At 37.4% G+C, this 24,765-nt stretch overlaps 1 protein-coding gene and 1 pseudogene across 3 annotated transcripts in view; one reads left to right on the forward strand and one right to left on the reverse strand.

Annotated features, from left to right (window-relative positions):
• The window catches only part of GABRG3 (gamma-aminobutyric acid type A receptor subunit gamma3), a 748,674-nt gene that overhangs the window by 531,527 nt on the left and 192,382 nt on the right, over window positions 1-24,765 (forward strand). The window lies entirely within an intron of this gene.
• On the reverse strand, window positions 3,039-3,830 carry LOC114196528 (proteasome subunit alpha type-1 pseudogene; annotated as a pseudogene).

The raw sequence follows: 24,765 nt of genomic DNA on the forward strand, positions 1-24,765 counted from the left end.
TGGAGCAAATAATCCTAAAATTTGTATGGAACCAGAAAAGACCCCAAATAGCCAGAGGAATGTTGAAAAAGAAAAGCAAAGCTGGTGGCATCACAATTGCCCACCTCCAGTTCTATTACAAAGCTGTCATCATCAAGACAGTATGATACTGGCACAAAAACAGACACATAGATCAAGGGAACAGAATAGAGAGCCCAGAAATAGACCCTCAACTCTATGGTCAACTAATTTTTGACAAAGCAGGAAAGAATATCCAATGGAAAAAAGACAGTCTCCTCAACAAATGGTGTTGGGAAAATTGGACAGCCACATGCAGAAGAATGAAACTGGACCATTTCCTTACACCAATCACAAAAATAGACTCAAAATGGTTGAAAGACCTAAACGTGAGACAGGAGTCCATCAAAATCCTAAAGGAGAATACAAGCAGCAATCTCTTCGTCCTCAACCACAGCAACTTCTTCCTAGAAACATCACCAAAGCAAGGGAAACAAAGGCAAAAATGAACTATTGGGATTTCATCAAGATAAAAAGCTTTTGCACAGCAAAAGAAACAGTCCACAAAACCAAAAGTCAACCGACAGAATGGGAGAAAATATTTGCAAATGACATATCAGATAAAGGGCTAGTATCCAAAATCTCTAAAGAACTTATCAAACTCAACACCCAAAGAACAAATAATCCAATCAAGAAATGGGCAGAAGACGTGAACAGATATTTTTCCAAAGAAGCCATCCAAATGGTCAACAGACACATGAAAAAGTGCTCAACATTGCTCGGCATCAGGGAAATCCAAATCAAAACCTCAGTGAGATACCACCTCACACCAGTCAGAATGGCTAAAATTAACAAGTCAGGAAACGACAGATGTTGCCGGGGATGTGGAGAAAGGGGAACCCTCCTACACTGTTGGTGGGAATGCAAGTTGGTGCAACCACTCTGGAAAACAGTACGGAGGTTCCTCAAAAAGTTGAAAATAGAGCTACCATACGATCCAGCAATTGCACTACTAGGTATTTACCCCAAAGATACAAATGTAGGGATCCGAAGGGGTACGTGCACCCCCATGCTTATAGCAGCAATGTCCACAATAGCCAAACTGTGGAAAGACCCAAGATGTCCATCGACAGATCAATGGATAAATAAGATGGGGTATATATACACAATGGATTATTATGCAGCCATCAAAAGGAATGTGATCTTGCCATTTGCAATGACGTGGATAGACCTGGAGGGTGTTGTGAGCGAAATAAGTCAATCTGAGAAATGTATCATATGACCTCACTGATATGAGGAATTCTTAACCTCAGGGAACAAACTGAGGGTTGCTGGAGTGGTGGGGGGTTGGGAGGGATGTGCTGGCTGGGTGATAGACATTTTGGATGGTATGTGCTATGGTGAGCGCTGTGAATTGTGCAATAGTGTTGAATCACCGATCTGTACCTCTGAAACAAATAATGCAATATATGTTAAAAAAAAAAAGAAGAAGAAGATAGCAGGAGCGGAAGAATGAAAGGGAGTAAATCGGAGGGGTAGACGCACCATGAGAGACGATGGACTCTGAAGAACAAACTGATTGTTCTAGAGGTGAGGGAGGTGAGGGGATGCGTTAGCCTGGTGATGGGTATTAAAGAGGGCACGTATTGCGTGGAGACTGGCTGGTATGCACAAACCATGACTCATGGAACAGTACATCAAATACTAATGTTGTAATGTATGGTGATTAACGTAACAATAAAAAATTTAAAAAATAACATGCTGACACAATCTCTGTCCATTCATTTGGCAATGTTGTTCATTAACCATGTAAGTAGGCCAGAATGACTCCAGGGAATGAAAAAGCAAAGGGCAAGACATTGTCCAGGTTTTTGCTCCACATAACCACATAAGCTTAGATAAAAATAACTTGCTGAAATCTGGTTTAAAGAGTTAATTCGCAGAGCCAATACATACATTGTGAAATGCATCATTGTCAGGAACGGCCAGCAATCCCTGCACCGACGGATGAAAGATTACTCCAAACTTCATGTTACTTGAGCTTCATGTTCTGTAAATTTGGGAAATGCTTTACTTGGTTTTGGTTTCTTGGCTTTATTTTTATTAAAAACCAACATCATGGATAAGAGAGCCACAAATCTGTTAGATAAGGAAGATTCTTAAGAAAGAAACACTGTGGCTTCTTGCAATGTATATCAATTATGAACATGGACAATTTGGAGCAACCAAACATTTACCTGCTCACTTGGCCTTTTGTCATTGATCTGATTGATGTCTTTCACATGCAAATTAAAGAAAAGCTTAAGAAAAAAGTTTTATTTACTCAGAGAAAGATAACTATATGAATATCATATTAAATAATGTCAATGTTTTCCCCCAAAATTTTCTCTGAAAGTTGGCAGTTTTTCTTGGAAGCTTCTATGGTTATTTTAGATATGTGAAACATTTTCTAAGGGAAATAGAATATTTACTTTCTTTCAATGTACTTAGTAGAATATATTCAGTCAATGGAGCATAGAAACCCTGTGTAAAGTCTCATATTTTTATTTAGAGAGGTATATGCTAAAATAGAAAGAAAAAAATCAGGAAATCAGGAACTGCAAATAAAATGAAAGGATGGTTAATGTTTTTCCTCTGCCTCTGCTCCCAGTGTTAGTGGAGGTAATAACTCAAAACCACCAACAACAAAATGATGGTGATCAAACTATTTTTTTTTTAATGTACTGGGAGTTATGTGTGCTTGTCCTTTACATTCAAACTTAAAACTATTTTTTTCAGGTGAAATAATTTTATTTCACAGTTGTCTTTAAAACCACAAAGACACTATGTTCTTCATATAAAAACATCAGTACAGATACCTATACTTTCTAGAAAATGATTATATAGATGATCTCAAAGAAAAATGCACACCATTATATAGTTTCAGACAAGTTGCTAGGAAAAACACATTTGGACTGATTCCTATGTATAGATTATTGTCATCAGTACATGTTCCTGCATTCTTACAGATTTGATAATAAACATACAGACTGGCTTGTAACTTAATGTTCCATCAGTTCATCAGCTTTTTCTGCAGGTTCATCAGCAGGTTGAGCAGGCTGTGCCTTTCTCTGTGGTCCTTCTTCAAGACCTTCCAGGAATGGAGATACATCGTCATCATCATAAATCGTAAACTCCAAGTCTTTACCAACAACTCCAATGGAAACATTCTTTGTAGTTAGGTCCTGTTCTGCAGGAAGTGTCTCTCGTAAGGCACGCAGACAATGTTTAACGAGTTCATTCAAATTGCACTCCATAAACCCAGACATATGTCTCTCCAAGTAAGTACGAGCTGATTGAGAACGGGCTCCAGTGGGCATGGCTCTACAATCAAAATAGTTGGCAGATGGACAGGTTTGGAAAATGTGAGGACCCATATCATCATAACCAGCAATAAGCAGCCCAACACCATATGGTCTCCGGCCATATCATTGTGTTGGTATCTGGGTCTTGCTTCCAATTAGAGATTCAAGATGAGACACAGGAAGAGGTCTGTCAAATATAAATCTGGAATCCAAACACTCTTGGTGCATAAAATTACGTAACAGTCTAGCATCAGCAGTAAGTCCCACAATTGAGATACCAATATGGTTTTCAACACGGAGAATTTTTTTCTGATGAGAAGCAAGCTCTGACTGTGCTCTCTTCAATGCAACCAACACTGCATGCGTTTTTGATTTCAGACCAACTGTGGCTGAACCTTGCGTGACAACTTCCATTGCATACTCAATTTGATGAATCCTGCCCTGAGGGCTCCAAACAGTGAAATCATTGTCATACTGGTTGCGAAACATGGTTCTGGTGTGGGTCTGCCTGTGGCCTCCTGCAGAGGTGCGGATTCAGGAGGCTCAAAATTAAAACTGTTTTTTATTTTGAATGAAAAAAATACCCTAATTTAATTTATCCCCTTATGTTATTTCATACATTTAATGAGCATTCTAGAGGAAGTGAATTAAAGAGTTATGTTAGTGATAGTATTTGTCAAAGAAATGTTGTATAATATCTCCAATTTGGATGACATATGAACATAGAAAAAGTATGTAAAACTGTATGTGTAGTTCATATATCTCCATCCATATATTTTTATTTTTGGACACTGGTCTTCCAAAGTGACAATATAATTCACATTTTACATGAACACTTGCCACATGCCTGGTATTAAAAATGGAATACATTCTTTTTCCTCCAGAAATTTACATTTTAGTTCAGACAGTGCAAAGATCATGAAAAAAAAAAAATAACAAGAGTATCCATGCCCTCAACCTCCATTAGATTTTTATGTGGATAGGTCAGAAGAACTGCATTCTAAATTTGGTTAAAAGAATCTGGTCAGAATTTTCTTGAGGTGGTCCAAAAGTCTTCAATTAATGTATCCCCTATAGCCATCAGTTTTCTCAATGTGTATGACCTCCAAGAAAGCATCCCTGTTATCCTGCCAAAAGAACCAAAGTAATTTCTATTTTTCCTCCAGCAAGTTTTCTGGTTTTATTAAATATAAAATAGTCCCCTTAATTTCCTAGTGCTATTGCAGATTTCATTTCCTTCTATTGAATTCTTTGCTTTGTAAGCTGTGACTTTTATGTACTGTAGACTCAGATGCTCTCCACTGTTTCAGTCACTCTTGGACAGCAAGTACTTAATTGGTGCATTAACTGTTTTTGACTCTAAGGACCATGTTTAGTATAACAGGGGAAGTATGCACATGAATTATTCCTCTGTAGTTTATTTATTTATTTATTTTTAATTTTTTATTGTTATGTTAATCACCATACATTACATCTCCTCTGTAGTTTAGAATAGTTGATTTTTCCCTAAATTCAACAACAGGAGTTTCCCAAGTTCTAGGAAATGGAGCCAGATGCATGTATTCTTGAGAATATCACCCAAATTTGGGTGCTGAGGATACACACAGTGTTCATGAGAGATACTAAGAAGAAAGGATGCTGGCCTCCATGTTAGAAATATCAGTGGTTTGAGAAATAGGCAGGTTTTTCTTTTTTTATTAAACTTTTTTTAAAGATTTTATTTATTTATTTGAGAGAGAGAATGAGAGAGAGAGCGAGCACATGAGAGGGGGGAGGGTCAGAGGGAGAAGCAGACTCCCCGCTGAGCAGGCAGGACTCGATCCCGGGACTCCAGGATCATCACCTGAGCTGAAGGCAGTCGCCCAACCAACTGAGCCACCCAGGTGCCCAGAAATAGGCAGGTTTTTAAAGGAAATGATATCTGGGAAAGTGAACTGGCATGGAGAATTTTGTCCCCGACAACCATATCAAGTGAGTGGGAATGCAACGTGGAAGCTGTGATGCTGGGCAGCAAACTCTCCCAGGCAGATGATACCACTGCAATAAGATCTTTTCTCCTGAATTCCTGGGAAATGTGGAGTTGGAGGAAGGCATGAGAAGGACTAAAGAGCAAATCACCTGAGTGGTTAGACACATATTTTAAGTGTTTAAATACATATTTTGAGGTTTAAATACATAGTTTAAGTTTGTAACTGTCTGTGGGTATTTTTTGTCAATGGAAAAAAAAAGATAGTAGGGTTCCACACATAAAATGTCTGAAATCAAAATTATAAGATGACTTTTCTTGCTGGAATCACAATATTAGTTTTACAAGGAATACTGTTCGATCATGCCTGTTTAGCTCTGGAGAAATTTTGCTTTATTGTGTAGCAAACAACAACAATAAAACAAAGAAACAAAAAATGATACATCATCAAATAAGAAGAATTAATGTAAATTAATATGTGAAGGCATTATTTTCTGCATGCATGATTATAATTCTCAAAATTTAAAGAGAGACAAACCTATATTTGTTGAGATATAAAAATAACAAAGAGAGAAAAGTTCATGCTTAGGCGTGAGAATACAATACTGTGCTAGACTGAAATTTTACTGACTCATGTTCATTAACCATACTTCCAGAGCTTTACCAATGCAGGAGTTCTATCGAAAGCATTTAAGTTTCCTTTGTTTGGAACTAACATTCATTTGAACAATCCAAATTTTAGTTTCCCTCTCACTGGCTCTAATCTTATCACATGAAGCAGAAAAACAGGGATCTAAAGGGGAAAACTAATTTATCAGTATTGATACTTAATTATGCAATACTTTGGTTTTTCTCAACAGAGAAAATGAGCTATGCACAGGAAATGAGATTTTCTGGGAGATATTAGAAATACAAATAGACCCACAGTTGGATGGCTCAACCATTGTAGAAAATTGTTTGATGCTATCTCTTAAGCTTAAATATATACCTATTCTATGACCTGGGAATCCCACTCCTAGCATATACTCAAGAGAAATGAGTGCCCACAAAGAATATTAAAAAATATTCACTTCAGCTTGGTTCAAAGTTCCAAACACCCGTCTACAGAAGAATGGACAAACCTTCATACAAATAAATGCTCCTCAGCAATAAAACATGGAATATTGATATAAGTAACATGATGAATCTCTCATACATTAAAAAACCAGACACACACAAAAAATATATACTGATCCTAATTATATGAAATTCAAGAACAAGAGAAAATAATGTATGACAGTGAAGGCAGTATTCACTAAAACTATGTGCTAGGTAGCATACAATTTTGATTTCAGGAAAGTTTTTTGTTTCAATAAAATGTGAACACACCAAGTGATTAGGATTTTCCTGTTTATCCCCCATCACAATATGAATATTTAAAATTTCTAAAAATCATCAGGATATGAAAGTAAAGATGAAATTCATTCTCTGACAAATGAATCTGATTACCTTACAAGGACAACATATGACCACCCTAAAAGGGGTAGGGGAGAAAAGAGCTGTCCCCAGTAACAATGTTTTGTTTTGTTTTGTTTTGTTTTGTTTTGTTTTGTTTTTCAGGCTAACCCATCCCCCCACCCCCTCCCTTCTAGAACCCTCAGTTTCTTTCTCAGAATCTATAGTCTTTCATGGTTCTTCTCCCCTTCTGATTTCCCCCCCTTCATTTTTCCCTTCCTTCTACCTTCTTTTTTTTTTAACATACAATGTATTATTTGTTTCAGAGGTACATCATTTTGATGTGATCCTCTAAGGTTAACGATAAAAACAACTGCAATTTTAATTTTGACTACCATGTTGTTTTCCTAAATGTCTATAATTCCAATCTTGGTATATAAGGAAATGATGACTATTTATAAGTGCTGTAACAATTTGTCATTATTATGTAATTTCTCCATATTTTCTGATTTGTCATGTCCTAGGTTTTCTACTTAGCTTTTGGGCAATACTAATCATCAGGAGATCCTATCCTATGTAGTTCATCTTATTTTAGACTCTTTTGTAATCTGCCTCTCTCTCTGATTCCATTCACAGTGGCCCCTTCACAGACCACAACACATGTCTTCTGCCATGTAAGGGACATACTTCCCTCTGATTTTTCAGTGTTTCTTGCTTTTAATTTTTTTCTCTGCCTCTGCTTATGTATGTTCTTTCTCAGCCCAGTCCTATACTTTCCTCCAAACTTCTGATTAAGTTGACAGTGATTCGCATGTAACTTATACAAATAGAGGATATTTTATATACAGGTATTTGTTGTGGGTGTTCACAGTATCACACCAATCTTCATCTCAGCATCAAAGTTACTTTTTTTTCTGAAACTTTACTTTCTATGTCATTTATAAATAAAGGTAAGATATCTATATCATATATAAATGCAAGTTGAAACCACTTACAGAAAAGCCTGAGATTGACATTTGCTGGAAAAGAAGTTTCTGGATGTCAAGATGTTAAATAGTACCTGATATTTAAAATTACATATATATGTAAATATAATACACTATTATTATATAATATATAAATAATGCAATAAGTATATACATATACTTAATTTAAGGTGATATGTTTGGGGTTTTATGAGCTTCTACTACTATAAGTTTTTGGAAGGTGGAGATGAAGGAATAGGTAAAATTTTATTGCCATTCTCAAAACCATACTCATTAACATGAATTATTTTCTTTCTCATATGACATATCATGTCTTTTTTTTTAAAGATTTATTTATTTATTTGAGAGAGAGAGAGTGAGCATGGGAGAGGGAGGGAGAAAGAGAATCTCCAACAGACTCCCTGCTGAGTGAGGAGCTGGACGTGGGGCTGGATCCCACAACCCTGAGATCATGACCTGAGCTGAAATCAAGAGTCAGAGACCTAACCCACTGAGCCACCCAGGCACCCTGATGTATCACATCTTTAAATTTATAAATATTTATTGGGCAATTGCCATTATGAATATATGTGTTATATGTGTGTGTTTATGTGTGCAAATTATGGTAAGAGTTGCAAAGGAAATATATTTTATAAAGAAAGCATTTTATCTGGAAATCACAAATACTTACTAATTTCCTACCAGTATGGTGTAGTAGGAATGTATAAGACAAGGCACACGAATTTAAAAGTTTTGCCATCTTTTTGGGAGAATCTCACACCCACAAACACACCCACACACATGCCAGTCACAGCACAATGGAAGGCACTGTATAATTAAATAATGTTTGAGTTCAGTAAAGGGCTTGCTAAGAGACCAACATAGACCAAACTATTTGCTGAATTTTTCAGAAGATAGAACATAGTAGTCCCTGAACTACAGATAAAATCCACATCATCAGGAGTGCACAAGAGAGGCAATTCTGAGTAGAAGAACAAATGAAGCACAGAGGTGGGGTTAGAACACAAGTGTGGGGCACATCTGACACATGACAGCCAAACAGAAATTTGTTTTCTGCATTGTGAACAGAACCTTCCCATCATCAGAGCTGTGGTTTATGAGTTTTACTCTTAACTTTAAATATGAAGAATGGCAGAACTTTCTTCTCATTTACAAATCTAGATGAAAACAGAACTGGTTAATAAGCTGAAAGAATGGCATTGTCTGTGGGCAGCTAAAATTTGTTATTTATTACCTAAAATTTCAGGAAGTTGGTTTAGTAATAGTAGGCTTTCTACCTGAAGACTTCCTCTGAGTCCATTCGGAAACTGTTTGAAAAGACCCTACAAAAAAGACTGAGTGATTAAATGAAAAATTGACAAATCAGAGGATGTCAATTCTGTCCATTGAAAAGGAGAGAAATGGCAAGTGCTCTCTCTGCCAGACTCAAATCTGTGCTTAAGATGCTTAATAATGGTTTCCAATCCATCACTTAATCAATATTCAAGTGCCTTATTTAATTACATAGCAACGGTTTCTTTGTAATCCCTTTGCTTTCCTTAGACATACCTAGTAACCTTTGTTCAAACTATAGTGCATTTTCAATTAGTCTATCAAAAGGCTCTAGCTTAAGGTTTGAGATATTTAGAAACTTTGGACTTGGAAGTATGTTTTCTGAAGAGACTCATTCCTGTGCTTGACCTCGGGACCCTTAGTAGAAGAAAGAGAGTACTTTATTATATTTTATAGATTATATTATTATAGATTTATCTTAAAGCATTATCTGTATTTGCTATTTAAATGGCTGACTCTGAATGTTTGGTCCATTTTATTAAAATATCTTCAATTTTCTGCCTCAAGATTATTAAAGTTATTTCCTCTGAGTGATGAGAGTAGACCCAGATCTTCACAAGTGGACAGAAAAGGTCAGATCTGAGTCAGAAATTAAATATCCCCATTTTACTAACACACTCTTTAGGGTACTCAAAGAAGAAAGGCATTTGGCCTTGCTTCCAAGTGAAATATAAGGAGTTATATATTTTTATATGATAATCTATATGAATAATTAAAGCCCATGTCTATTGCATGTTATTTTTATTTTTATTCCATATTTTCAAAGTTACAAATAAAGTTTAAGTATTTTACCACTTTGTTATCAAATAAATTTTTGAAGCAAATATGTATTTCACAGATGATGTTTCCCCTTCTCTACTAAAGCCAGATATTGAGGGTTTTAACACTATTTTTCCTCCTCTTTACAATTGGTAGTTTTTGGAACACTAAAATGAATTGTCATCATCATATTTTAAAAAAATGTCCTTTTAGGTCCTTCTTCCTTAAAGTAGATTATGGAAATAAATAAGTTTATTTTTGTTTTTTCTGATCTAAGATTTTTATCTCACATTTGTATTTATTTTTCCATGATTTTACATAGTATTCTGCAATCATATAGGAATGTTTCAATTAATTTCTCTACTTTAAAATACTATGTTAAAGTAACTAAAATTCTGCCATTACCCATGCTGAGATAATATTATTTGGTGTTTTTGCATAATAATAATTGATTAGTTCCTTTCACCTTATTCCCCTTCCACTCACATGTTTGTTTACTTGTTTTATTTTTATTTTTTTAAATTTTTAAAATTTATTTATTAGAGAGAGAGAGAATGAATGAGAGACAGCACAAGCAGGGAGGAGAGGGAGAAGAAGGTTCCCTGCAAGCAGGGAGCCCAACGTGGGGCTCTATCCCAGGACCCTGAGATCATGACCTGAGCTGAAGGCAGATGCCACCCAGGCACCCCTGTTAATACTTAAGTGGTAATTAGGAAAGCACATGATTTTCTTAGAACTAAAATATGTCAGACAAACAAAACCAGAATTTAAAAAAATGTGTAACTTCATAACTTTATTATTCCTCATCATTAGATAAGAATATGCTCTTTAAAAATAGTTATATGTGGAGTGTTCCAAGTTCAAGATGAGCTTTTCAGAACAGAAAGAAATCAATTGACTCAAAAAACCTTATTTTCCTAAAATGCATAAGCAAAAGCTTAACATATGAATAACTGGAGTCCTAACCAAAGAAGAGATAGAAAATAAGATAGGCAATATTTGAAGTAATAACAGCTATGAAATTTTCAAAACTGATGGAAGATATCAAATCAAAAATTCAAAAACCCATATGAATTCCAATCAGGATGAATGAGAAAGTAGTTAAAAAATACTTAAACACATCGAGGTAATCAGCTAAAAATTAGACCAAATAGAAAAATCTTAAAAATACTTAGAGCAAAAACACTCATTTCCTTGAAAGATGCAATCATTAGATTGAAAGCTAAGTTCCAACTGAGAAGATGGAATTCAGAGGACAATAGAGTGAATTCTTCAACATACTTTCAAAAAATAACTGACATCAGGGTCTTGTACTTCTGGGGCCCCCATACTTTGGAGTACCTTCCTTAAAATCTTTTAAATCCCTCTCTGTTGCTTGGGATGGCCAGTGCATCCAGGACACCACCAGCACAGACAATGTCCTGCATGGATCTCAGTTCCTGGAGATGATGACCTTAAAATTATCTAACTCCCCTTCTGGTATCCGACTAGGGGGTTGCCTAGTTGGTTTGGCAACATGAGCCCAGGTTATACACATCTGGCCTTTGTCTCTGTTTCTTTCCTTTGGAGTGCTTTCTAACCTTCTCTTCTACACATAAGGTCAACCAAATGCCCCACATAGCTCTGGATTTTGTGCCTGTGGGTCATCCTGGGGTCCAGTGGCAAGGCCTGGTGCTGGGAGGGCAGTCTGGTCAATGTATTGCTCCTGCTTGCTTATCTGAGCTTGGAGCTCAAGAATAGTGCTGATGCACTGATGTTTGGTGACTTTTACTCATATTGGACACAAGAATTCAGAGATCTGCCTTATTGGCAGATGTGGACTTTGAGTCCCATCTGTGTTCTCACCACAATGCCGCCACTAGTCTATAAGAACCAACACATTCTCCACTTGTGCACCCGTGCAACTGGCCTTCTGTGTGATCACCTCAGTATATACCACATGGCAGTCAGTCATCCAAGGCCACACATATTTTCCCTGATGGCTTTCGAGACCATTGGCCAGCAAAGGCAACCAATTCTTCCCATCAGTGTCCTCCCTTGATTTTGACTGATAAGGTGTCACTGTGGTCTCAGTTCTGTTTCAGCCATGTTGGAGGAGGGATGCTCATCCTTTGTATAAATGGCATAGCCATTTATACAACCCTTCCATTCTTCCTGCTGGGAGTCTTCTCAGAAGTCAGGGATGTGGTCTATATTAAAACAGATCATATTCCAGGAATGCAGTTATTAGGACCTTAGAAGTTCAGGAAGAGATATGATTGGAGAATGTATTGTTCTATGCTTGTGCTATAAAATTCCAAATAGTAAAATTCAATATGATCTGAATATGAATTATTTTTTTCCTGCATACTCTGGTTTAGACTTGTATTTGTGATTATCATAAATGAAATAAAATAAACACCTCTGAAAGAGTTATTAGAAACTGGTATGTAGAGGCAGCCCAATGGATGAAGCACAATCATGAGTAATGATGTAACCAACAACAAATCAATAGTATTGGGGAACAGCAAAAGGCAAGAAGATATGTGCTGTTTTTATACAAACAGGTTTCAAAGAGCCATAGCATTGTGAGTAATTACAGTGTTCCTTCATTTTTTTTCCTGGTAGGAGACATAGAATTAGTTAGGAATGGCAAATTTTAACAAGAACACCAACTGAGTTTGATATCAGTAATATGTATGAATAAGAATATAGGTGAGAACATCCCTACCAAAAAATTAATGAATAGCCTGTGGTCACACAGCTATTTTAATATGAGCTACACTAGAAATCAAATCTCCAAATCTCTTAGGAGAACTACAAATGGCTGCTTCATAATTCTGAAATGATTTATGAATATTAAAGGACTTATGCATTTTGTTATCAGTGTTCAACTGAAGATTGGTACAAGAGAACCTTGTGTCAAGGTGGGTGGAAAGGTGAAAAATGAAACAGTAACAGCTGGGAGGGCCACCATGCCTGCCACATTTTGAATAGTTCCTGAGAATTCCAGTGTGGTGTTATTCCGCTTCAGGATGACTGGAGAGGACATTTCTCCTTATCATGGCACCTGCTGGGCCTTAATTGCTTTCTGACTTCCAGATGTCATGAAGTCTATTTACCTCCACCTAATATAAGATAAATATTCAAATCAGACAGGAAGCAGGAATCATTTCTTTCTTTTCAGCTTCTCTTGGTAACACATTTTGAGACACTTCTCTTGGTAACACATTTCATACACTTACCTCCTCTTCAGACTTCTATCTTAACTACAGATCCATTCATCCCACTACCACCCAATGCCCCATCATTGCTTCAAAATCAACATGCTGCAAACCTCACTCATTACTACCCACCAAGCCCTCAGCTCTCATTCCAAAGCTGTTATTTCCATTTCTTATCCAAGTGAAGACACTATCTGCACCTTTGTTCAGATGATTATCAAAGCTTGTGGATTTTACCTGGCAGTTTCTTTTCTCTGCTGCAACACCGTCAAAGTTTGAGCCAAAACTATTTGTGGGGGCACCTGGGTAGCTCAGCTGGTTAAGCATCTGCCTTCGGCTCAGGTCATAATCTCAGGGTCCTGGGATGAAGTCCCACATTGTTCTCCCTGCTCAGTGGAGAGCCTTCTTCTCCCTCTCCCTCTGTCCCTGCTTGTGCTCTCTCTCTCTCTGTCAAATAAATTAAAAAAATCTTTAAAAAGACTATTTGTGTACAGAAAAACTTCTAGACTTAGAATGACAATAAAGACATGGAAAATTCTAGAAGATAAAACCTTTTGTCTTACAGTTTTTATCTGGGGACAGTGTAACCTGAAACATTTGGCATTAATTGTTTGTTATTTAATTTCATGCAACATTGCTGAGTAACTTTTATTCATCTAATTACATTATGAGAAAAACATTGAGTAAAAATATTAAAAGTTTCAGGCACTCTATTAGGCAATGAGGTTAAAAATGCCTGTTCCCAATTCCAAGGAGACTATCTAACTATCAGAAAGTGAACCATAAGGTGCTCAGGTCTTGTGAATGGTAAAAGGAGTATATACCTTACATTTCTGGCTAGGCTGCACTTGATTATTGACTAATATCATTGCTTGAACTAGAACATAGCCTTGGGCAATGTTTTATAATTTTTAAAGATTCTTTTGATGGCAGGACACTCAGCACTCAGGTAGATGAAAGGCAGAACATTTTCATAACTTGCAGTTCCAAGCAAGAGAAGGCTGCCAGTCAGGGTCAAATGGGAGGTTGTCCCCTGGGACAGAGTAACAGCAAACTGCAGCTCCAGGGGGCGGCTTGTGCATGGCATATGGGGTGGACTTGGCCAGGTTTTATGGACTCCCCATGGATTGGCTAATTTAAGTAATTTCTTAGGCTCAGGGGCATAAAGGTTGCCCTTTTTTATCTGATACCTGGCCCTGAGTGATTAGGGCTGGTGCACTGTGGCTCTGTGTGAGATCCTGGCAATAGAAGTGGTTCAGGTGCAGATTTATTCAGCTGCTCAAGAAAGGGAATTGATCATCCTCTAGCCAGGACCCCAAAATTAAGTCAAGATGGCATTTAAAACAAAACAAAAAAACCCTATATTATAAGCAAGGGATTTGTTAATCTGATTTTTGCCTTCCTTGTCTTAGATTATGATATCTACAAGCTGTACAATTCTGTGATATTTTTTCCCAACTATTAAAACTGTGTCCTTTGGTTTAGGAACCTTGATAATGTGGCAAGTGCATGTCCTTTTATGAGAGGTTTTCATGGGTTGAAGCCTGTCAATCATTGTCTTTCGGTGGCATGACCCCTTCTCTCCAGATTTTGTCAGCACAGTTTTATCTTCTTCCTCAATGTTGAAATACAATGACTTCAGGGATGGTGGCCATGATCTCTTGTTGATGGTATGATCTTTGCTAAGTGGTGATGTTCAGTGTTCTGTCAACAAGTCTGTTGACTCAACATCTGTATTTCAAGGCTCTAGTCTGTTTGCTTTCTCCCAATTTCCATTCTAAATGTGAACATGGTACCCTGATTCCCATGTAGCCTTCACCCAGGTTCTGTAAATAGTGAACAAAGATAAGAGCTAGAGAAAAATTTACTGTTGGTCCCTATCTGGGTCACTTTGTTTAATTTGGCTATTTCTGGATATAGCCACTGCTCTGAATTAAGTTCCGCCTTAAAATGCAGTATCTTCTTCTATAATAATTTAGTTATTTAGAAAAGACTGTGTCCTGGACCTTACATCAGGTGAAGTCAGCAACTTTCTGTATAAAGATTTGAGAATATCAGAAGTCATCTTGCTTTTCCTCAAATCCCTCCAATTAGCTTTTATGTTATTGTACTACATTTTAACCAATAGAAAATAGGTTGTTTAATTTTGAAAATAATAAAAAAGGAGTCTCTGCTTTAAACAAATCCTAATAGATGACATGTGTTTTATTAATGGGAAAAAGCAAAAGCATTCAGTTTCTCCTCCATCATTCTCATATTATCAGAGTACAGCCTCTTTCTTCAGGTGAATCCAATATTTTTAGTCTTGTCAGACATATTTAGGGCTCAAACAGACCATGAAACCAAATCAAAGGGTGTGGGACAGCAGGATTAGAAGCCCTTATACCCAAGTGGAGTGTTCTCCAGAGCAGCTACCTCATCAAACCAGCCCAAGTTAATTTATCAAATTGCCACTTATAAAATTAGAAAACACAAAACCTAGAATACAAAAAGCATGGGGCACAGAGAGAATGCTTCACTTCATGGAGGAGAGAAGGGTGGGAATTGACAACAATCTGCTAATGCACCACAAGAAAACAGGGAGCAATAAAATGCAAAGGGCTGGGTATGCATGGTGGCACATGGAGTGGGACCTGGGAAGGAAATGTCACAGGTAGTAGGTGTTAAGTTGATGGCAATAGCTAAAAGTAGGGAATGCTCCCCATCTCTTGTTTAAAACTTTGAATTTTGAAATGATTATAGATTTCAAAAATTCCACATAGAATCCCATATAGTCTTCCCCACACTTACTGCAATGGTGACATCATACAGAACTGAAGTAAAATAACAAAACCAGAAAATTGACACTGGAACAATATTAGTAAGTAGAGTATAAACCTTATTTGGTGCTCACCTTTTCTTTTAATTGACTTATTCATATGTGTATTTGTATATTTCTGTGTGGTTTAATCACACACAAAGATAATGTGTAACTTCCACCACAATCAAGATACAAAACTCTTCTATCACTTCAAAGGAATTCCTTCCTGCTACTTTATATTTGCACCATGCATCACTACCCCCCACCTCCCAGCCCTACCCCCTAGCAACCACTAACCTGTTCTCTACTCCTGGTCTATTGTCTTGTTTTTTAAAAGATCTATATAAATATTATCATATAAGCATGTAGCCTATAGCTTAACTGGGGGAATATCTTTACTATATTGAGTCTTCTAATCCATCAACATGCTATTTCTCTTTATCTAGATTTTCTTTAATTTCTTCTATCAGATGCACTTTTCACTAAGCATACGTTGTTGCCTAAATCAGTAGTGTGTTTCTTTTTATTATTGAGAAGGATTCCATTGTATGGATGTACCAGATTTCATTTGGCCACTCACTCCTTGAAAGGCATCTGAGTTGTTTCCAGTGTTTTTGCTATTACAAATAAAGCTGTTATGAATAATTGTTATGAACACTTGTACACAGCTTTTTACGTAAACATAGTTTTTATTTCTCTGCTGCAAATTCCTAAAAATGTGATTTCTGTGTCATGTTGTAAATTCTGTTTACCTTTTTGTTAAACATCTTTATTGAGCTATCATTCACATACTATGCCCTTCTAAAATGTGCGATTCAATGGTTTTTAGTATATTCACAGACATGTGCAATGATCACTCCACTCAGTTTTCATCACCTGACAAAAAATCCCCATACGTGTCCACTATTGTGGCTTATCTCCATTTCTCCTCCACTCTTCAGCAACTAATCCACTAATCTACTATATGCCTCTCTAGATGTGCTTATTTTGGACTTTCATGTGAATGGAATCATATAATATCTGGACTCTTGTGCCTAACTTCTTTCATTTAGCATAATGTTTTTCATTTACATCCAAGTTATATCATGCATCAGTACTTTGTTCCTTTTCATAATTGAGTAATATTTCATTGTATGGATATACCACATTTTGTTTATCCATTTAACTGTTGGTGGATATGTAGGTTGTGTTCACTTTCAAATATTGTAAATAATGCTGGCATAAACATTTGTGTGCATGTTTTTGTGTGGACATCTGTTTTCTTTTCTCTTGGGTATATACTAAGTAGTGACATTCTGAAGTCATATGGTAACTCCATGTTTATTCATTTGAGGAGCTACCAAATTATTTTCCAAAGCTATTGCATTATTTCACATTCCTGCCCAGAAGTGTATGGAAGTTTTGATATCTCTGCATCCTTGCCAATACTTGTCATTATCTCACTTTATTATTCTAACCATCCTACTGGATGTAAAATGGTATCTCATTATGGTATTGGTTTGCATTTCCCTGATGACCAATGATGTCTATCTTCTTTCATGTGCTTATTGGCCTTTTGTATATCTTCCTCAAGCCACTTATGTATTTCCTTTTCTATGGGTTGTATTTGCACTTTCTTAAGTGTCCTTTGAAATCACAAACATTTTAAAAATTATTTTGATGAAGTCTAATTTATTTGTGTTTTCTTTTCTTAAGAACAAAATGGTTGCTGTCATATCTAAGAATTATTGCCAAATCCAAGGTCATGAAGATATTATCCTGTGATTTATTTTAACAGTTTTATAGTTTTAGTTCTTTAATTCATCCTGAGATAATTTCTGTATATAGTGTGAAGGAAGGGTTCAACTTCATATGTTTTGCTTGTGGCTATCCTACTCTCCCAGCACTATTTGTTGAAAAGTACATCTTTAATAAAAAAAAATTTCCAAACAATTTTCCAGAGTATTTATACTATTTTAGATTCCCACTAGCAATGTGTGAGAGATCAAGATGCTCTGCAACTGGATCAGTAATTTGGTAATATGACTATTTTTATTTTAGCTGGTCTACTGGCAAACTTGCATTTCCATAATGGCAAATGATGTTGAATATCTTTTTGTGTTTATTGACCATGCATAACTCCTCTCTGGTGAAATATCTCTGCATTTCTTTTGCCCATCCTCTAAATACTTGTTTGTTTGATTGTTTGTTTCCTGTTGAGTTTTGAGTTATCTTTATGTATTCTAGACATAAGATTTTGTCATATATATGTGGTATAAACTTTCTCCTAGTCTGTAGCTTTTTTATTCATCCTGTTCATAGGGCGTTTTCATAAAGCAAAATTTTAATTTTGTTGAAATCCAATTACTTTGTTTTTTCTAATATGGATCATGCTTTTGGTATTACATCTAATAACATTTTGCTTTAGACCTCAAAGATTTCCCCCATGTTTTCTTCTAAAATTTTTATCGTTTTTTTGTTTTCATTTTTGTTTTTGTTTTTGTTTTGAGAGCATACGTATGACAGAACAGGGGGAGGAGCAGAAAGAACGAGAAAGAGAGAATCTTAAGCAGGCTCCATGCCCAGTGTGGAGCCTGACTTGGGGCTCCATCTCATGACCCGGAGATCATGACCTGAGCCAAAATCAAGAGTCAGATGCTTAACCAACTGAGCCCCCCAGGAACCCCTAAAATGTTTATAGTTTTGCACTTAAATCCATTTAAAATTAATTTTTATCCATGACATAAAGTTTAAGTTACACTTTATTTCTTTTGCTGGTATCCAATTTTTCCTATACTTTGTATTGAAAAGGCTATCATTTGGGTGTGGAGCAAGATGGCAGAGGAGTAGGAGACCTGGATTTCATCTGGTCTCAGGAATTCAACTGGATAGGGATCAAACCATTCTGAACACCTATGAACTCAACAGGAGATCGAAAAAAAGAATATCAACAACTCTCTGAACAGAAAAGCGACCACTTTCTGGAAGGTAGGATGGGCAGAGAAGTGAATTTGAGGCGATATTCGGGAGGATAGATGGCGGGGGAGGGGGCCTCCGTCAGTCACTTCTGGCAAGTGATAGAACAGTGAAGCACAAAATCAGAACTTTTAGAAGTCAGCTCCATTGAGGGATGTTGCTCCAGTGGCTAACTGGGGGGCAGAACCCTCATGGGACAGTGTGGTCTCAGGACCCTCGAGGTGACAGAAAGACTGGGGGTGCCTGAGTGTGGCAGAGCTCCTAGGTATCAGAGTGGGGAAGCTGGCTGCAGAGATGGAGCTGAGGCACAGGCTCTCAGCTTGGGGTTGCCATAAACTGTGATCTGCAGCACAGTCGGGCCACTGCTCCTCCAGCAGGGACCCAACAAGTGGCAGATCCGGGGAACTTCCCCTTCCTCCCCCCAGGAGGAGTGGCACAGGAGCGCACCACAGGAATCTGCTGGGATTGGAGACTCCACAATATGTCGGGTGCCAGAGATAGAAATGCTCAGTCACAGGCTTGGTGAGCACGGAGTGCGGACAGAGACTGGGGAGATGGGAGTGATGGACTGCTTTTCTCTGGGGGCTCACTGAGGAGTGGGGCCCCGAGTTCTCAGCTTCTCCAGGGCGGAGATTGGAAGGCCGCCATTTTCACTCTCATCCTCCAAAGCTGTACGGAAAGCTTGCAGGGAACAAAAGCTCCCCAGAGCCAACCCGAGCAGATTACTTAGCCCGGACCTGGCAAGGGCGGGGCAATTCCGCCTCTAGCAAAGACATTTGGGAACCATGGCAACAGGCCCCGCCCTCAGAGGATCAGCAGGAACAACCAAACAAGACCAAGTTTACCGATCAATGAGAACCGCAGAACTCCAGAGCAAGGGTAATACTGCACATAGAATCCATGGCTTTTTTAGGATGATTCTTTAGTCTTTCAAAGTTAATTTTTTTAACTGTCTTTTGTTGGTTTTTTTTGAATTTTTCTTTTTCCCTTTTTCAACCAGCATCTTATAACAATCCCTTTTTTAAAAAACATTTTTACTTTTCATTTTTAGAGTCATATTCTATCCCTTCATAGTAGTTACCCTTACTTTTGGCATATGTATATATATATATATATATATATATATATATATATACACACACATATATATATGTAGTTCTCTTTTAAAATTTTGAGATACAGTTTCTTCTAACAGATCAAAATATACCCTAAATGTCTAGTGTATGGCTTTGTTCTAGTCTCCTGCCTAATCAAATTCTCTCCCTTTTTCCCTCTCTTTTTTTTAAATACTCTTCTTTCTTTTTTCAAATAACTTCTTATCAATTCCTTCTATAAAATTTTTTATACTTTCATCTTTACAGTCATATTCCACCCCTTCACTGTATCAACCCTTATTTTTGTACATATATAAGTTTTTATTTCTTTAAAATTTTGGGAGGCACTTTCTTCTAACAGACCAAAATACACCCAAAATCTAATGTGTGGCACTGATCTATGCACCAACCTGATCATAATTGGTCATATTCTCCTTTTTTGTTTTGTTTTGTTTTTGTTTGTTTTTATCTTTCTTTTTCTTTTCTTTTTTCTTTATCCTTTCTTCCCTTTCTTATCCGCCAGCTTCAGGTCTTTTCTAATTTGTTTAGGGTTTATTTTCTGGGGACGTTGTTACCCTGTTAGCATTTTGTTCTCTCATTCATCTATTCTCCTCTGGACAAAATAACAAGATGGAAAAAATCATCTCAAAAAAAAAAAAGAACAAGAGGTAGTACGGTCTGCCAGGGACATACTCAATACGGACATAAGTACAATGTCAGATTTAGAGTTCAAAGTGACGATTTTAAAGATACTAGCTAGGCTTGAAAAACGCATGGAAGTTATTAGAGAAACGCTTTCTGGAGAAATAAAAGAAATAAAATCTAACCAAGTCAAATATCAAAAAGATATTTACAATTGTTAGATCTTCTTGTTGGATAGACCCTTTAAGTAGGATACCGTGTCCTTCCTCATCTCTTATTACAGTCTTTGCTTTAAAATCTAATTTGTCTGATATAAGGATTGCCGCCCCAGCTATTTTTGGGTGTCCATTAGCATGGTAAATGGTTTTCCACCCCCTCACTTTCAATCTGGGGGTGTCTTTGGGTCTAAAATGAGTCTCTTGCAGACAGCATATTGATGGGTCTTGTTTTTTAATCCAATCTGATAGCCTGTGTCTTTTGAATGGGGCATTTGACCCATTTACATTCAGGGTAACTATTGAAAGATATGAATTTAGTGCCATTGTATTCCCTGTAAGGTGACTGTTACTGTATATTGTCTGTGTTCCTTTCTGGTGTATATTGCGCTTAGGCTCTCTCTTTGCTTAGAGGACCCCTTTCAATATTTTTTGTAGGCCTTGTTTCGTGTTTGCAAATTGCTTTAGTTTTTGTTTGTCCTGGAAGCTTTTTATCTCTCCTTCTATTTTCAATGACAGCCCAGCTGGATATAGTATTCTTGGCTGCATATTTTTCATTTTAGTGCTCTGAATATATCATGCCAGTCCTTTCTGGCCTGCCAGGTCTCTGTGGATAGGTCTGTTGCCAATCGAATGTTTCTACCATTATAGGTTACATATCTATTCTCCTGAGCTGCTTTCAGGATTTCCTCTTTGTCTCTGAGACTTGTCAGTTTTACTATTACATGTCGGGGTGTTGACCTATTTTTATTGATTTTGAGAGGGGTTCTCTGTGCCTCCTGGATTTTGATGCCTGTTTCCTTCCTCACATTAGGGAAGTTCTCTGCTATAATTTGCTCCAATATGCCCTCTTCCCCTCTCTCTCTTTCTTGTTTTTCTGGGATCCCAAGTATTCTAATGTTCTTTCGTCTTATGGTATCGCTTACCTCTCGAATTCTGCCCTCGTGATCCTGTAGTTGTTTATCTCTCTTTTTCTCAGCCTCTTTATTTTCCATCATTTGGTCTTCTATATCACTGATTCTCTCTTCTGCCTCATTTATCCTAGCAGTTAATGCCCCCATTTTTTATTGCACCTCATTAATAGCCTTTTTGATTTTGACTTGGTTAAATTTTCGTTCTTTTATTTTTCCAGAAAGCGTTTCTCTAATAACTTCCACGCTTTTTTCAAGCCCAGCTCGTATCTTTAACGTCATGATTCTGAACTCTACGTCCGACATCGTACTAATGTCTGTATTGAGTAGGTCCCTGGCTGATGGTACTACCTCTTGTTCTTTTTGCTGAGGTGAATTTTTTCGATTGTCATTTTGTCCAGAGGAGAATAGATGAATGAGAGAACAAAATGCTAACAGGTTAACAACGTCCCCAGCAAATATACTCTATAGAAATCAGAAAAGACCAGAAACCAGGGGAAAAGGAAGGGAAAGAAAGAAAAAAGAAAGAGAAAGAAAAAAAAACAAAAAGAAAAAGATAAAAACAAAAATAGAACAATACAAAGAAACCCAGAATATGATCAGATATGATTAGGCTAGTGCATAGATCAGTGCCACACACTAGATTTTGGGCGTATTTTGGTCTGTTAGAAAAAAGTGCCTCCTAAAATTTTAAAGGAAGAAAGACTTATATATGTACCAAATAAGGGTTGATACAATGAAGAGATGGAAGATAACTATAAAGATGAAAATTATAAAACATTTTATAAAAGGAATTGATAAGAAGTTGTTTGAAAACAGAAAGAAGAAAATTTAAAAAAAAAAGGGAGAGAATGTGATCAGGCAGGAGACTAGAACAAAGCCATACACTAGTGATTTATGGTATATTTTGATCTGTTAAAAGAAACTGTATCTTAAAATTTTAAAGAGAGAACAACATATATATATGCCAAAAATAAGGGTAACTACTATGATGGGATAAAATATGACTCTAAAAATGAAAAATAAAAAATGTTTTTTTAGAAAAGGGATTGATAAGCTGTTGGTTGAAAAAGGGAAAAAGAAAAATTTAAAAAATACAGTTAAAAAATTAAGTTTGAAAAACTAACGAATCATTGTAAAAAAAGCCATGAATTCTATGTGCAGTATTCCCCTAGCGCTGGAGTTCTCCCTTTCTCCTTGATGGGTAAACTTCATCTTGGCTTGCTGGCTGTTCATGCTGATCTTCTGGGGGAGGGGCCTGTTGCCGTGGTTCCCAAATATCTTTGCCGGAGGCGTTATTGCCCCACCCTTGTCTGTCCAGGCTAAGCAAGCTGCTCGTGTTTGCTCTCAGGAGCTTTTGTTCCCTGCAAGTTCTTGGTACAGCTTTGGAGGACCAGGGTGAAATGGTGGCCTCCCAATCTCCACCCAGAGGAGCTGAGAACTCGGGGTCCCACTCCTCAGTGCGCCCCCAGAGAAAAGTAGTCACTCCCATCTCCCTGGTCTCCGGCCACACTCTGTGCTCACCCGGCCTGTGACCAAGCGTTTCTATCTCTGACACCCGACCCCGTGTGGACTCTCCAAACCCAGCAGATCCCTGCGGTGCGCTCCTGCGCCACTCCTCCCCAGGGAGGAAGGGGAGTCTCCCTGGCTCTGCCACTTTTTGGGTCCCTGCTGGAGGAGTAGTGGCCCGACTGGGCCGCAGATCAGTTTATGGCAACCCTGAGCTGAGAACCCACGCCTCGGCTCCGTCTCTGCAGCCGGCTTCCCCGCTCTGATACCTGGGATCTCTGCTGCACTCACGCACCCTGGTCTTTCTGTGACCTCGAGGGTCCTGAGACCGCACTGTCCCGTGAGGGTTCCACCCCCCACTTAGCCACTGGAGCGATGTCCCTCAGCAGAGCTGACTTCTAAAAGTTCCGATTTTGTGCTCCGCGGCTCTATCACTTGCCAGAAGCGGCTGACGGAGCCCCCTCCCCCGCCGTCTATCCTCCCGAATATCACCTCAGATTCACTTCTCTGCATGTCCTACCTTCCAGTAAGTGGTCGCTTGTCTGTTCAGAGTTGCTGCTACTCTCTTCTTCGATCTCCTTTTGAGTTCGTAGGTGTTCAGAATGGTTTGATCCCTATTCAGCTGAATTCCTGAGACCAGACGAAATCCAGGTCTCCTACTCCTCTGCCATCTTGCTCTGTCCCCCTATATGATTTTTATCTTTCATTTTTTTGATGTGGTGTTTGATATTGATTTGTGAATATTGAACTATCCTTGCATCCAAGGAATAAATCACACTTTGATTGTGGTGAATGATCTTTTAATATATTCATGTATGTGTTTTGCTAAAATTTTGTTAAGGATTTTTGCATCTATGTTCATCAGAGATATGGACCTGTAATTTTCTTTTTCTGTAGTATCTTTGTCTGATTTTGTTATCAGGGTAGTGCTGGCCTCATAGAATGAACTTGGAATAGTTAATTTTTTGGAATAGTTTGAGGAGAATAGGTATTAACTCCTGTTTAAATGTTTGGTAGAGTTCGTTTGTGAATCCATCTGGTCCAGAGGTGTCCTTAGGTCCTACCTTTTTGGTAGTTTTTTGATTACGAATTCAACTTAATTACTTGTAGTCGGTCTGTTCAGATTTTCTATTTCTTGCTTGTTTCATTTCAGAAGACTGCATGTTTCTAGGAATTTATCCATTTTTTCCTAGTTTGTCCAGTTTGTTAGCATATAATTTTTCTTAGTATTCTCTTATAATCGTTTGTATTTCTGTTGTGTCAGTTGTTACTTCTCTCTCATTTTTTATTTTATTGATTTGGGCCCTTTATCTTTTTTTCTTGAGGAGTCTGGCTAAGGGTTTCCAATTTTATTTATCTTTACAAGAACTAGCTCTTGATTTCATTGATTTTTAAATTGCTTTTAGTCTCTACATCATTTATTCTGTTCTGATCCTTATTATTTCTTTTCTTCTACTCACCTTGGTATTGTTTGGTCTCCTTTAAATTTCATTTATGTCTTGAATAGCTGGAAGAGAAATTTGATTCTACTTTTTTGCTTTTGATTCCTTCCTTTCCTAACCTTTATATACAAATGTATGCTTAAGCATTTTCATAAATTAAGATATATCTAGCCCAT

Source organism: Eumetopias jubatus, unplaced genomic scaffold, assembly GCF_037043125.1.
Source record: "Eumetopias jubatus isolate StellerSeaLion01/CBP00866 unplaced genomic scaffold, mEumJub1_p1.0 scaffold_7, whole genome shotgun sequence".
NCBI classification, from domain to species: Eukaryota; Metazoa; Chordata; class Mammalia; order Carnivora; family Otariidae; genus Eumetopias; species Eumetopias jubatus.